This window comes from Haliaeetus leucocephalus, unplaced genomic scaffold (assembly GCF_000737465.1).
Source record: "Haliaeetus leucocephalus isolate CR32 unplaced genomic scaffold, Haliaeetus_leucocephalus-4.0 Scaffold219, whole genome shotgun sequence".
NCBI classification, from domain to species: domain Eukaryota; kingdom Metazoa; phylum Chordata; class Aves; order Accipitriformes; family Accipitridae; genus Haliaeetus; species Haliaeetus leucocephalus.
The window spans coordinates 731,636-747,054 of NW_010972655.1; the positions used below are offsets into that span (position 1 = coordinate 731,636).

The window sequence follows — 15,419 nt, forward strand, 5'->3', positions numbered from 1 at the left end:
TGTCTCTGTCTCCACAGGCTTGGATGCAGAAAATTAGATTTTCACTTAAGAATATTAGCTGAAAAGGCCATCATGGTTAGTTTTGTACAATTATACATTATCATGGACAATATTTTAAATCTAAGAGATCACAGTTAATTCTGCAACAGATTGCCTACTGATAACTATAACAGGAGTTATTGGTGATGGTTGCTGGTGCTTGCTGACACCTTTGTTAAAAATCCGACAGCATTATTCTTTCCACTTATCACTCCTTAGAAGTTGCCTAGCTTCCACATTCCCGTATTTCCTCAGCTTTGCAGGAAGACTAGCAGTCTCTGCCAGCAAGTCAGTGAACTGCATGTACATCTACTCCGTAAGTAACCTACTGAATGACCTGAGTTTGACTGTTAAAAAAATAGCCTAGAAGAAATCATCTCTCCTTTGGGCACAAGGTCGTCCCCAGTGTGGCCTGAACACAGCTTGTCCCTCTTCTGTATGCTCATTCCATTCTCTCACTCTCCCTTCTGGTTTCTTGGTTTGGATTTGACTGGTCTTTGCTGTTTATAAGAATGTCTGGGTTAACAAAGTATATACAAAAGCAGAGGGGGAAAAAAAAAAAAAAAGAAAAAAAGACTTCATCTGTTTAGAAGCCAATTTCCTACAGGTTTCTCGAGATCAGCAGCACCTGCTCTTCCCTTCTCACTCTTGTGAAAGTTATGAGTACACATACAAGTTTATTACATCTCACAGTAGATTTCACATCTCTCAGATTTCACAGCTTATGTTATATTTCACATCATACTAGAGAAACATAAACTAGATAAGCACAAATAGCTAGCACCTTAGTTCTGCTTATATCTGTTTTGTTTCCATATCCCAGTCTTACTTACATTTATTTGGGGGGGGGATGGGGGACCCAAACCTCAATTACTATTTTCAGCTCTTCTGAACTTACCTATCACAAGGGGTCCAGCCATACTGGCAGCTGCTTCAGCCATCATCCAACACATGAGAGCTTCTAACATTTACACACTGCCAACACAGACCAGGCACCTTACACATCAGAATGAAGGAAAGAACACCAATTTCCCCAGTACTGGAATGGCTCTGTAGCAGTCCGATGCCAAGTAAAACCAGACTGAGTCACCAAGATTTCTCCATGACCTGGAGTTCCTACCTAGATTTAGATTCCATATAGCAGCTCTTCACTATCCCCTCTTGCCAAGTGGCACATCAAAATGCTGAGTAAAGGCTGTAAAAACTGTATCTGCTCAGAGCCTCTACACTGCAACATGCCTTATGGCACCCTGGTTCAAGGCTACTTTCTAGCTATTTTGAGCAAGTTTGCAGCTATTCTCATTGATATCAAGGGTATAAACACCCTCTCGATCTGTATCAGCAGTTGTAAGCATTTCTTCAGGACAAACAGTAAATTTGCCATGATACTATACAGATGAGGACCAACAAGATACCTGAGCAACAAAAAGGATGAGGGAGGGGTTAGCACAGGTCCTGTAAATGCCAAAGAAAAGTGTAAGGAAATGAGCTTTTTGTGTGTAGTGGGTTACAGGTAGAAAGAAACCAAACTAATGGATGCCAATAGAAAATTAAACTGAATGTAACATGCTGGAATGTAACAGAACATAATTCTTTGTAAATACACATCAAGCTACACCTTTTCAATGGTGTTCCTCTCCCTCCCTCATTTTAAAGCAAGAAGGATGGTTAGATTTTTATGACTTTTTTTTTAGTGTTACCAGCCTTGATCTGGGAAGTGGCATTTTGAACTCTTCTATATATATGATGTGATAATAGGAATAGATGAGAATCAGTTTATTTTGCTCAGAGGAATCACAAAATTATTCCCTTCAGCAAAAGACTTTAAGACCTGCTTCTCAAAGGAAAGGCTCAGGGTTGCCATATGCCAAAGAAAACACACAGCACTAGCTTTTCAAACCTTGGCTTACATTTGTGCTACTGTGCACTGAAAAAAGCTCTCTAAGATGTGAAGCCATCAGGATATTTTCCAGAGGGTGAGCTCATGGGCAGCTGCTTCCACAGGCAAAACATTTTCCAATGATACTGACTTTTCTCCATTGTTACTAGAACTAATTTTGCAGCTGGATATTGTATGCGGACAACACAGTATTCATTAGTTTATGGTATCATGGAAATAATAACACAGACTAAGGAAAAACATGGCCAAATAATCCAGAACTAAATTTATCAATGGAAATCACACTGTGTAAAGGGGACTGATTCTTTTTAAATTGGCATAAAATTTGCAGAGCTCAAACAAAGCAGTAATACTATTGACAGCTTAAAGACAGGGAAACCAAAGTACAACAAAAAAGTCACCTTGGAACGTAGTAGTCAATGACACCCAGATAATGCATTTTGAGTGTTTCATCTACCAGACAGCAACTTCCAAGTCTAAATTTCATTGAAAAAGTATTTATGGAGAACTGCAGTGTTCAGCAGGATGCAAACCTAAGTCTGTACATTTGTGTCCTAATTCACAGTTAAGCTTCTCCTATTATTTCTTTATTCAATACTCAAGGCTTCTGAGAAAGAGAAAATAGCACTGAGGCAGATAATAAATAAGCACACTTTGGAGCTGATGGGTACTAACAATGTGCTCTTAAGAAAAATAATCCCAAGCCTTCTGAAATTGGTGCTTATTCAGCTTCACCCAATTCTGATGAACAACAACTCAAGCATATAAGCTTTAAAATTTTCATTAACAGCTGTGTGTGATTTGTTCCTCATTAAGACAGGCTGACATAACATGCTATGAAAGACAAAATATTTCAGTTCAGTAAATCACATGTACAAAGTTATACCAAAGAGAAAAGCTGGGATGGTATTACTTTAAACCACAGCCGCAGAAACAAATAGAAATCTGTTTCTTAAGGCATTTGCCTGAAGTCAGAAAATCTGAGTTCAAATTTTCTGTTAGAGATTTCTTTGACCTGAGCAAGTTATTGTTATCCTCTATTTTCCACGAGTTCAGAGAGAGAGAGCATTTCCCTGTCAGAAAGACCTCATGAAAATAATTATTATGAGTGGGAAGACTTAGCAAAAGTGGGGTTTAAATTCCTTATACAAAATATGTAATGATGTGCAGCCTGTAGAAGTATCAGCACCATTTATTCTTAAGAATTCAGAATTTCAAATCTCTTTTGGGGGTTTATGGCAATCTGCAGGCACCAGGTGTAATCCAAAACTTACAGTACCCAGAATTGTCTCACAAATACACGCTGTTGCAAAACTGATCGTAAAAAAACCAGTGCCGATACAAGTTTTCAATCTTTATCTTTCTCAATTGTGTCTTTTTTTTTCTTTTATTCTTTTTTATAATGGATATAAAACTATCCTGTGAAATAGTAGGGCTAACAAACCCAAAATTAAGTGGTCAAAGCACACCACTACTGTATACTTCACATATACTGTAGTGCACAGTGCTCTGCTAGGGGTCTGTGCAATTCTGCAAATGCAGTTGTTAGGAAACAGCTTCTGTATGGTATTTTTGTTAGTCAGACATTCACTATTTTGCAGCAAAAAATAATTAGCTGATGGGGAAGTATTTCAGATTAGCCTGGGGACTTCAATTTGTTATTCTTAATTAACATTTTGATCAAGTACTATAATAATCTTCCACATTCGTTTGCTCAATTGTACTGTTACTGTGACAACCACAAACATGTGCTGTAAGAGAACAACAACAACAAAAAGAGAAATGTTTTAATGAACAGATTTAGTTCCCTAGATATTCACAACCCAGAAGCTCCTGAACGCACATACACTGCAGTGTGGCATGGATGTCTGGGTATAGAGCATTCTGTACAGGAAGCAGCATCTACAAGACATGCAGTAACTGGCACGCCTAACAGAAGGGAACCTATGAAAAGTAATTATTTTCCCTTTTTTCTCCCCCAAAGTTGAATAATGACACTCATTTGATAGGAAAACCAGAAGAGACAAAAAATATGTTTCCAATTTGTAGTCAGCTGTATTTATGAAAGCCTTTTCCCACATACAGTATTGTGGTTGTATCATACTAAATAAAGCAGAGGACAGAGGGAAAGCAACTTATCAATTAACTAAGTGGTAGAAAGTCCAAATCACTACAGTCAGCAGTCTGTAAAACCAAAGACACCATTCTTAGGAGATTAGCTCATAGTCAAAAGAGCCAACAGTTTTGTGGTATCATTGGTTTCAAGAAGACTGGATATTTTCCATGGACTACGGGTTGGAAAATTTTTTTACAAAACCAAATGTATACACTGGTTAACCTTGGTAGGACTTGAGTATTCTAAAAACAACTGAAGACAAATCTTTGCCAAGGCAACAACACATGATTTGTAATATGTATTGCCGGCACAGTGGCCAAGTGAATGGGATCACTCACAGGAAAGTAAAGGTGGGATTATGATCAAGTTTATCACTTCTATCTGATGCCACCTAGCCAGAACATAGCATCAGTATCACACACATGCACAAATGCAGAACTATAATGAGGCTGACTCAAAAAGACAAAACCCATTCTCAATTAAAAAGATTTGTATGATTCCTCCAAATTCCAAAACAGCCATTCTTGCCGTTCTCTGGCATCTTCCCTTGCATATCATCAGTCTAATGAGAGTGAGAGTACTCACAATACCATGAAAGCTTTTTTCCAAAAACACAGGTAAAAGAAATGCCTATAATGATGGTGCTAGTAAGTTACTAAGAGAGGAAGTAGCTAGTATGATTGCTTTCTGGAACATTAATTCTTCAACAAAAGGATGAATTGAAAGATACATTTCCTTTATTTGCCAGTCTTTTTTGTTGTTGTTGTTTTCTGAACATTCATCTACATGAAAGGGAAAATAATTATGGCTTCAAACTTTTGTCTTGCAAAGAGAGTAATGAGAAGCACCTTAAAAACATACCAAGAAGAGAATTTTCCTTATACAAATCCTCATGTAAGTAAAGGAAAAAGGGAAACTTTAAAAATAGATGCCTTTCTTAAATAAGTTACAAATATATTAATTAGAGCTTTAAATAATTATTTAAATTGCTTTAAAGCATTTTAATGATGGTTGCTACAATGAGAATTGCCAGTAATAGCCTGACATGAAAATATGGACCACAACTGTTTTCATGTTGAAAATGCAAACAATACAATTAATTAACTTTTCAGCTCTTGATAGGCTTGAGAACCTCTGCTTATTATTTACACTTTCAATAGGGAGGCACATGCAGATTTGCATATGTATATTTAAATCAGAATCTCAAAACTGGTCCCCAGTATGGCTTCATTGGAAAGGATTTAGAGTATAGCCTCTGTCTACATTTTCTTGTTAGAACAGCAAAGCTGCTTGGCAAAATCCACACTAATACTACAAACACTAAAACACAGACTGAACTAAATCCAAATAACTATTGAAGTGAGTATCTTATTTACTGTTTCCATTAGCACACAGAAATGTATTGATGATTAAACTGTCTCAAGAGAGACATTAAACAATTACGAGATGGTCCCATGGATGACCATCAAGATGGCTACAGGGTTGGAAAAACTTGTTAGAGGAAGAAAGGTTAAAGGAATTGGGTCTGTTCAGCACAGAAAAGCAAAGGTGCAGGAAGGGGATCTAACCAGTCTTCCAGTACCTAAAAGGCAGTTATAGAGAAGGTGGAAATACTCTCTTCAGAGTGATTCACAGCAACAAGGCAAGAGGCGATGGGGGAAATTCTGTCTGTATATAAGCAAAAATTCTTCACTGTGAGAACAATTAAACATTGGAACAGGTTCCCCAGAGAAGGAGTGCAACTTTTCTTGCTGGAAATATTCCAAGATTTGGTTTTATAGGACCCTGGATAACCTAACCTATGCCCTTGCTTTCAACAGAATGTTGGACCAGATGATCTCCAGGGGTCCCTTCCAGCCATGACTCTATTATTCTATGATGAATGTTATAAATGTGCTAGCCTATGCCTACACATGTATTATTGTAGGACAGTTTGGAGTACAGCAGTTATATGGACTAATTTGTTGTAGCAAAGCTATGCCTGTACAAGCAGACAACTGACACTGATTTTAACTGCAAATAAAGCAAGTACTTCAAGCAATCTCTTTTATCATGAGATATAAGCAAAACTGACCTTATAAAAATGTACAGCTAGAGAGAGCACCTTATTTTGGCTCGATCAACCTCTGCAACATCAACTAACAAAATTAAAATTTGATGCTGGTAGGACACACATTTAACTATGTTGTAAAGCTAGTCTGGTGAATAAGCAAGAATGTGTTAATAATTATTTTAACTAGAGATAATCAACACCAATATTGTACCCCAAACAGTGCTACCTTCTATGCTGAGCAAAAAAAGCGCTATGTGTATAGCATGCAAGCCTGCAGCATTTTTGGACTTGAAATAGCAATATATCAACCAAAACCCCAAAGATGTTCTGTACCGGGCTGTTTTCTAGATTATATGTAATTTTTTAATTGAATCAAACTAACTTCTCATACCAATAATCATGCATATGCTTACTATACAAACATCAACTTCTCTCTTTTCTGGTTTCAGAACCAGAAAACACTACTGAAGGGCCACATTACCACTCTGGGCTTGTCTATACCTGGAAAGCATAGACAAACTATTTTGGAATATTTACTCTGGAACAGACAGTCTATTACAGGCCCAGCATTCCTCAGGAATGATCACATCCAAATTGAGACATTCACTGGAATAACTACTTCAGTAAGTTTTCAGTGTAGACAGTATTCACCTGAATAAAACTTAGGGATCATTCAGGCAAATGTACCTCATGGGTTCAAAAACTGTCAACATAACACCTATGCATAGCATAAGTCTAATATACAACTCTACCTCCATTAATCAAACGCAAAACCACAAATAATTCAATAATTGGAGTGAAAGTTCTGAAAATTATTTTACTTCACGGCAAACAAGATGTAACTGCAAACAACAGATGGTATTATGTACAATTAGTAAAAAAAAAAAAGTGAAAATAGTTGTAGTCTGTTACCTCTGTCAGAACACAATCTAAAATCAGTTTGCAACTATATTTTTAAAAAGACAGTACTTCCATAAAGTATTAAAAGATCTGTTCCAACCGACTCTTACAGTAATGGCAAATACATTTTTAAAAAATGGGTAACAATAGTAATGGAAACTACACTGTCATTATTATAGTATGTGCATGAGTGCCAAAGCAGATCTACTCACCAGCAATAGCTTCAACAACGGGATATCATGAGTAACTACATTATTGCTAAACAAGTCCCTTGAAAGGCATGAGCATCTTTAAAATCAAGCATTCATTCAACAAAAATAAAAACAAAATGCCAGCACTGATACAATGTTTAATTCCACCCTCTGCCAATAGCATCTCCTATAGCGCTGTTGTGGTTTAAGCCCAGCCAGCAACTAAGTACCATGCAGCTGCTCGCTCATTCCCCCCCCACCCAGTGGGATGGGGGAAAGAACTGGGGAAAAAAAGTAAAACCTGTGGATTGAGATAAGAACAGTTTACTAGGAAAGGAAGGAAGGAAGAAAAGGAATAGAAAAAAAAGAATTGGAATATACAAAACAAGTGATGCACAATGCAATTGCTAACCACTTGCTGACTGATGCCCAGTTAGTTCCCAAGCAGCGGTCTGCCACCCCCCCCCAGCCCTACTCCCCCCAGTTTATATTCTTGGCATGACATCGCATGGTATGGAATATCCCTTTGGCCAGTTTGGCTCAGATGCCTTGGCTGTGTCCCCTCCCAACTTCTTGCACCCCTCCAGCCTTCTTGCTGGCTGGGCATGAGAAGCTGAAAAAAGACTTGACTTAGTCTAAACAATACTTAGCAACAACTGAAAACATCAGTGCGTTATCAACATTCTTCTCATACTAAATCCAAAACATAAAACTACACCAGCTACTAGAAAGAAAATGAACTCTATCCCAGCCGAAACCAGGACAACCGCCCTGTTTCTTTTGGCTCCTTCTACACCTAAAAAGAGAAATAATGATCACCAGCTCCAGAAAAACAGTTCAGATCACACTGCCTTCTCAGAAGCTGCAACATCCATTGAAGCCTTAGCTGTGAGCTTGAATACATCAACTGTTTAGATATCCCTGATCTGACCTACAAGGAGAAAAGTAACTCTCTAGCCATCTATGACTTTTAAGAAAGCAACATTACAAATTTATCTTTAAGGTAGATTATAACATGCAGTTTCCAGGAAATGTTGCTTAGTAGCATGCCTTCTTATAAAATGCAATGTTACTACGTGCACACAGGTGGCAACCAAACACAATACAGTTCATTTTCCTAAAAGTTTTAAAGATAAGTTTTTTATATCTATTTGGCAGCAGTGAGGCCACATCTGGAATACTGCCATACAGTCCTGCTGCACCTCTGTACAGGACAGAGCACTAAAATGGCCTGGGAGCAGGAGCACTTGACGGACGAGGACAGGCCTAAAGAACTGGGCTTGTGTAGTCTGGAGAAGAGATGGGGCCAAAGGCGCAGAATGTAGCTGTGGTTATTTCCCTAATAAAAAGGAGCATGTGGGGGAGTTGCAGAGAACAGAGACAGATTTTTCTCAGAGATGCACTGTGACAGGACAAGAAGCAACTGACACAAACTGCAGCAATGGAAATTCCAATTAGAAGGTGGAGGGGACAGACGGATGGACGACAGAACAAAAACCAACCACGCCTCAAAAACCATTTTAAGAGGGGTCAAGCACTACACCATTGCCCAGAAAGGCTGTGAATCCCCATCTTTGGAGGTTTACAAAACTTAGCTGGACAAGGTCTTGAGTAACCTAATCCAGCTCTTCAGTTAGCCCTGCATTGAGTAGGAGGTTGAACCTCCTGAGGCCCCATTTTCTATGTGATTTTCTTCCTATCCCCTGTAACTTCCTTATGTGGCTATGGAACTGGCCTGTGTACTGTACTGTGCGCATGCTGACAGAAACCTATGTAGAGAATACCAGTTGTGACAGATACTTTAGCAAATTATGCCCTTACTAAATACTATACTTTTGACAGTAATATGAAGGTGAAAAATGCTATTTGTAAAATATGTGTTCACGTAAAACCTAAGTATGCTGTGGAGAATCATTTCAGCACATGCAAACAAAAGAGATGCACAGTACAATAACATGTTCTTTCTTAACGCAGTGAAATAAATTTTACTTTTAACGTGTGCACCAAAAAGGAAACAATTATTTGCACAAAATTTACAGGAACAGCAAAAAGAATCTAAGTAGTAAATTAAACACTAGTCTACCCCTTTAGCTCTAGAGGTCTAGCTTAGTCAAAATCCAATCCCACCCTAAAGTTCCCTCTCGGTTTTTGGAGTCAAAGAATAAATGGGCATCTTGTAATAAGGTGCATGTGTTTTGTTACAGAAAAGCTGTAATCAATATCAATGAAAACCATTTAACCGAGACTCACATACAGAAAAAAGATGCATCAAATACATAAGAATACATTTTACCAAGGCAGCTTCCTCCAGCTACTCATTTGGGTGGTTCATCAAATTGTTTCTGATCTTAACTATGGCCACAGAAAGTGTATCATGTCTCTAGACCTGACTTAGTTCCTGAGTTAGTCCCATTAATGAGAGCTGTAAGAAATAAGGAAATATTCATACAGCCAACTGATATTTAAGCCTGAAGCCCACATCTGTTTCATACAGTCATTAGTACAAGAAGAGCTGTTTTCTTGTCTCTTATTAGCTCTGTAATTAAGTATTTTTAATAAGTAAAACAGTCTTTAGAAAACTCTATTAACAAAAGGTTCACAGTTAAAACACAAAAATTCTTTCCAGGCCATATAATACCTTGCTTCCTTTCCACTAAGCATTTTTGCTCGTTCACTCTACCCTATCAACCTGCGTACGTTTGTACATTCCGAAATGCAGATCTTTAATTGAGATGTTCAAAAGTATCTTATATTAGATGCTATACTGCAGCATTATGATATGTTAGAAGTGAAAGATTACAATAAATAAACAGAAGAAAGGAAAATAGATATGTAAGTCAGGTTACTGAAGATTCACTGGGGACATAAAAATTACTTTTTTTCACTGAAGTTTTCTCTGAGAAAGCTGGTAAACTGGAAGCTGTGAGCATTCTAGTTCTTGGATGAGTTTAGAAAGAATCAGTCTTTTCCCTGGTCCAAGTGTGTGACAACAGCCTGTTCCTCATTATAGCTCTATCCACAAATGTGATTGTATAATGCTTACATTTTTCTTTCTCAGTCATACCTATTTTGTGTCCTGAGTCATAAGAACAAAGCCAAAGCACAAGATAAGTACATGTGTCTCAAAATGTTCAATCTAACTCTTCAATTCTTTTAAGTATTAACAACCATGAAGTAAGAAAGAGTAAGCTTGGAGTTAAGTAATTATTTTCACCAAACAATAAATTAGTAAAAAATTGTGATTTTAGTCTTCCCCATACTATTTGTGAATTGAATTTAATTAACTGAGTAGTTTTGGATGGAAGTTTTTCTGTTCCTGAGCTTCATTTGCTGATCAGAAGAATAACTGTAATTTGCTTCTTTAATCAAAAGCTCAACACTGAAACGTTTACCTCAGGCAGAGCACTCTGCTAACTTAAATCATTAAATTGCACTTCATTTTTCATATTTAACATTGTTCTACACAGTTTTGAATTTTTTTCTAGAAATAAAGGAAAAGAAATAGTCTTCCTGTAAAGGATACGTCACTAACAAAGTGCCAATGCTTTTAATTGCAGTGGTATTACTTCTATGAGTGTTACAGCTACAAACCAGCCTTTTCAAACTTCATTAACCTTCCCATGGTTTCTCAGGTCTACCATGGCAGCCTTTCTTTGTAAAGAGTCCTATTCTCCAAAGAGACTTTAAACTAAACTAATGGGTAACATCAGTCCTGTTCAGAATACAAAGAATATAATAGTGACCCAATATGACAGGCATTTTCTACCAGTGCTAGGCAGAGGCAGCTGGAAACACTAGTGCTTCTACAGTGACATTTCAGCATGGTAAGAATTCACAAGTTTTAAAGGAAATGAAAGTAATACAATTTCAGTGAACTGACTTTTCAGTTTTACAGCTGATTTAAAGTGCTTCAAAGAAAACAAATTCCTAAAAGACATTCTTTCTTACCTTTTGATATATCAAATCCTCAACTGAGCAGCCTACCATCACATTGCATCTCATGCAAACAAAGACTGTTGCTGATCTATATAAAGTTTTACTCTTCTTCACTCAAGCACACTGGTGACCTCAAGAGAAAATCTTCTAGAAGCAGGGCTGCTAATCAAAAAAAGGCCACTCAAGAGTATCTCTAAACACTTGGGACTTCTCAAAGTCACTATTACCTGAACACCAAAGAAACCTGCTTAACTCAACTAACTCACTTTCAGTCACCCAAATAAAGTATTATCATTGCTTCATACTTAGCTATCCCAAAACTAAAAGAAGGAAACAATCCCATGGTGTTTCCTGAATAACCTCACGGTAATGGATCACTGGAATTAATCATTCCACCTTTGTCACTGTAGCAATGAAGCCTAATATAGATAACCAAGACAAATAAGCGCAGCATAAACCAAGCAACTTTCAAAATAAGATACCAGTGTGTGAAAGAAAAAGTTACCAGCAATTCAGATGGAATTATGTTCAGGAATTTATGCCCCAAATCAGCTCTGACAGGTGCAAATCATTCTCTTACCCACTGAAACAATTTAAAAAATTCTGAAGCTGTCTGCAGCTTCCTAGCAAAGCTTTCCCTCTGAACAAACCAGATTTTCTCAAGAGAACTGCCAGTATTTTTTATTTTTTTTAATTTTTCCCCAAACCCCAACTATTTCCTAATGCTTTCCCCATGAATCAGGAAAAAAAAATATTACAGAAGATTAAATATTGTAAGAGTGATTCATTTCAACATTTTTAAATATAAGCTATCCAGCGTCAGAAAGCATAGAATGCTTCGAAAAAGAATATAGGAAAAAGGCAAAGGTACAATAGTTGTTTTCCAGATGTAGCTTCCTGTCAGCAGTGAGCTGCGTGGTTTAGGGACTTCCTGAGATAGATCTTTTATAAACACTTTTGTGTTTAAGTCTGGGTGGTATTTTTTCTTTACAACGTTTTGTCTCTGAATCTGCCTGTTCACTTTTTCTCACTATTCCTCCACACGCACTTTTTTAATTTTAATTTTTGGTTTCGAAAGATCTTGTGGCAAATGAATTCAGCAACTGAACGGCACACTGTCTGAAAAACTAATCAGTTTGATTTCTCAAAGTTTGCCTTTTTAAGATTGGCACATTCTTATCTGTTTTGTTTACCGTGAGCTTCTGATCACTGACTCAAAGTTAACTTCTATGACCAGCTGTTTACAGTATTTTCACCAGTTCTCAAAGCCAAGTCTAACATTAGACCACTCCTTGCTGACTGAATTACTCTGGTGAAGACAACTGTCAGCTTTCACAGCCAGAAATAACTGGCTATTAGTATCCTACTATTAGTAGGATCTGTTATTCTCCAATCAGGGATTTAAATATAAGCTGACCTCTGAAATTCTCAGTATGAAAAGCAAATGGAACAACTATGAAATGTTTTGAAAATCACATCATTCAGCCTAAAGCCTTTAACAAAAGCAACGAATTCTGCTGCATAGTATTACAAATCCAAGGAAAAGGCATTCCCATTTGGTCCAAGCAGAATGCCCACGAGGGCTAATTCCAATTTTCTCTTCAAGCCTTCCCAAAGGGCAAACACCTAGTGTTATCCAAACATTTCAGATATCCTATGAACACCTGGCACATCCAAATAAAAGCTCCCTGACACCTGTCAAGTTGGCGCAATTTTATTTTTCCCAATAGACAAAACTGCAACAGACTGAAGAAATAAGGCGGCTTGGTGAGACAAAATTTGGAATGACCCATATACAAAAGTTTCCAGGAGCAAGCTATTCAGACAGCTTTAAAAAGACAAAAAAAAGCACTCAGTACTTAATCGTAAGGTTTATCTGTGTAATAATATGTTGTTTCTTATTCAGAAAAGAAGACGATAAAAGAAAAAGGGTTTGGCTATTTTTGATCTTTCAAATATTTTTATTTATAACATGATTATCTGTAAGAGAACATTAATGACTAAAAAACACATCACAAGAGAAATCTCTACTTAGTCTCCTTCATTGGGTAAAATTTTTAGGCGTTTAACCGCACTTATTTAAGTACCCTAAAATCAATGGAGCTTAAGTATATGTTAAAGAGCTTAAAAGTGGTTATGGATGATTTATAAATATGGTCCTAAAGAACTTTATCCTTGGGAACTCTTGTATTTCCAAGAATCTTGGTGCTCTGGGGCATAACAGCAAGTTAGGAACCTGTATTTTTCTACAAAAGCAAAGAATCTGAAAGTGTTCATTTTTAAATGAAAATGAAACACTCAAGGAGTAATCTAGGTAGGGAATCACCTTCCTAGCTCTGTAAGTAGTCAGGAATTTGAGAAATTGATCAGCACAGGAAATAGCCACCTCAGTATCTTGGCAAATACTCACAGCAACCCGCACCCTGCACTCTTCCTGCTCCCTGCTTCCCTCCCTTGAGAAACTCTCTACAGCTGTAGGCTGAAAAGGCACCTTGGGAATGAAGGAGTGTGAATCATATGCAAGTTGAAAGAAAATTTAATGGGCCTATTGCTAAATCTGTCAAAAATGAATAAATTATCACATTCTGGTTCAATTAAACCAGCTTTTCCAGTATAAAACTGAATATAATAATAGTGCATATATTAATTATGCACTAATTAATACATTAATAATAATTAATATTAATTACAATAATAATTCCAATAGTGCATTGGAAAATTTGGACTGCTTTAATCCTAAATATCCAGACTACACTACTTAATAGCACTGAAATGACCACTGCAGTCCCTAGTTGTGTGTGTTTTGTCTTTACGTACAGAAAGGACCAAGCTTTTGAGTTAAATTAGAAAATAATAACGTAAGAACAGTAACTAATTAAGAGGCGGTAATATTCCCTGCAGGAATCCCAGGGCATACAGTAAAAGTACAAGAAACTTAAGCCCAAGGCATACTGAATTACTACTGTAATATATTCAGATGTGTTTTTTTCTGACATAGTAGACATTCACTTGTAAGATGGAAATAATTATTAGAATAGCCACTACTTGTCCACGTTTTAACTTGAACAGGAATCGAGTTTGTTTTAATCCCGTATCTTTAAACCTCTTTCGATTAATCTATGTGTTCTCATATTTGTTTCTTCTGTTTTTTCAAAATGCAAAGATCTTTAAAACTGCTTGAAAAACTATGAACAAGTACATTATTTCAGTATGGTGTAGCTTTCTAAAGATGGCTATGATATACACCAACAGTGAAATAACAGTTTGGTTTGCTAAACTGTTCATAAAAGGTAGCTAAAAAAGTGAACAGCTTTACATTGTGAAGTTTCACTTCTGATTTTGGTAACTTCTTTGCAACATTCCCAGCAAGTTATAAATACACCTTAAAGACAAATTTTACATTAATTCAAAAAATCTTCTTTAAAACCAGAGGTGATAGCCAATAACCATAAGTATTGTACACACAGAAAGTTCTGTAATAGCAAATTTTTAGAAAGGTTCTAGGGAAATGTTAAGAATTCACAGCAATCAAATGAGAAACATGTTTTACGTTACTAATGCGAGTAGCAAGCAAACGTTATGTTTAAAAACCCAAATTGCGGACTCTCAATCTTCATTAGATTGTTTTAAGAGCTTGCCTGAATTTGGACAATTCTGTTTTCCTTTATGTCTGGGAACACACCGTTTCCTGTTAGCAATGACCTAGGAAGTGGCAAAAATGGAAAGCATCAGCACTACCCTGAATAAAGCAGCCTTGCTGTGTCTCTCTTTTCACACTGAGGAGGACCAGACCAGTCAGTAAAAACTAGCAGAGACTGCTTCAGTGTCTGCGACGAAAAATACTCCCCCTCTCTACATCAGTAAGCACATTGTGAAGCGATTATTAAGCAGGAAGTAGCCCTGCCCCCCGCGCCCCCCCCCCCCCCGCGGACGTTTTGGGGACGAATCCTACGCAGTTACAGATTCTGACACCGCATTCCAGCTAAAAAACCAAACCCACGTTCTTCAGACAGGCTCTCCAGCGTTTCTTCCTAACTCTGCAGATCAACGTTTTCACACGTAACGGGCAGGCGGCTCTCCCGCCGGACCGTCACCGACCACCGCAGCGGCAGCCGCACAGCCGTTCCGCCGCTCCGGCTCGTGCCGCGAGCCAGAGCTCGTGACGGCCGACGACGGCGCTTCAGCGAGAGAACCCCCCGCGCCGAGCCGCCCCTCAGCGCGGCCAGCGCCGTGACGACAGGGCCGACGGCGGAACCCGGCTCCCCTCGGCGCGGAGGGCGCGGA

The 15,419-nt window shown here is 37.8% G+C and overlaps 1 protein-coding gene across 3 annotated transcripts in view; it reads right to left on the bottom strand.

Annotated features, from left to right (window-relative positions):
• The window catches only part of RALGPS1 (Ral GEF with PH domain and SH3 binding motif 1), a 107,886-nt gene that overhangs the window by 42,188 nt on the left and 50,279 nt on the right, over positions 1–15,419 (bottom strand). The window lies entirely within an intron of this gene.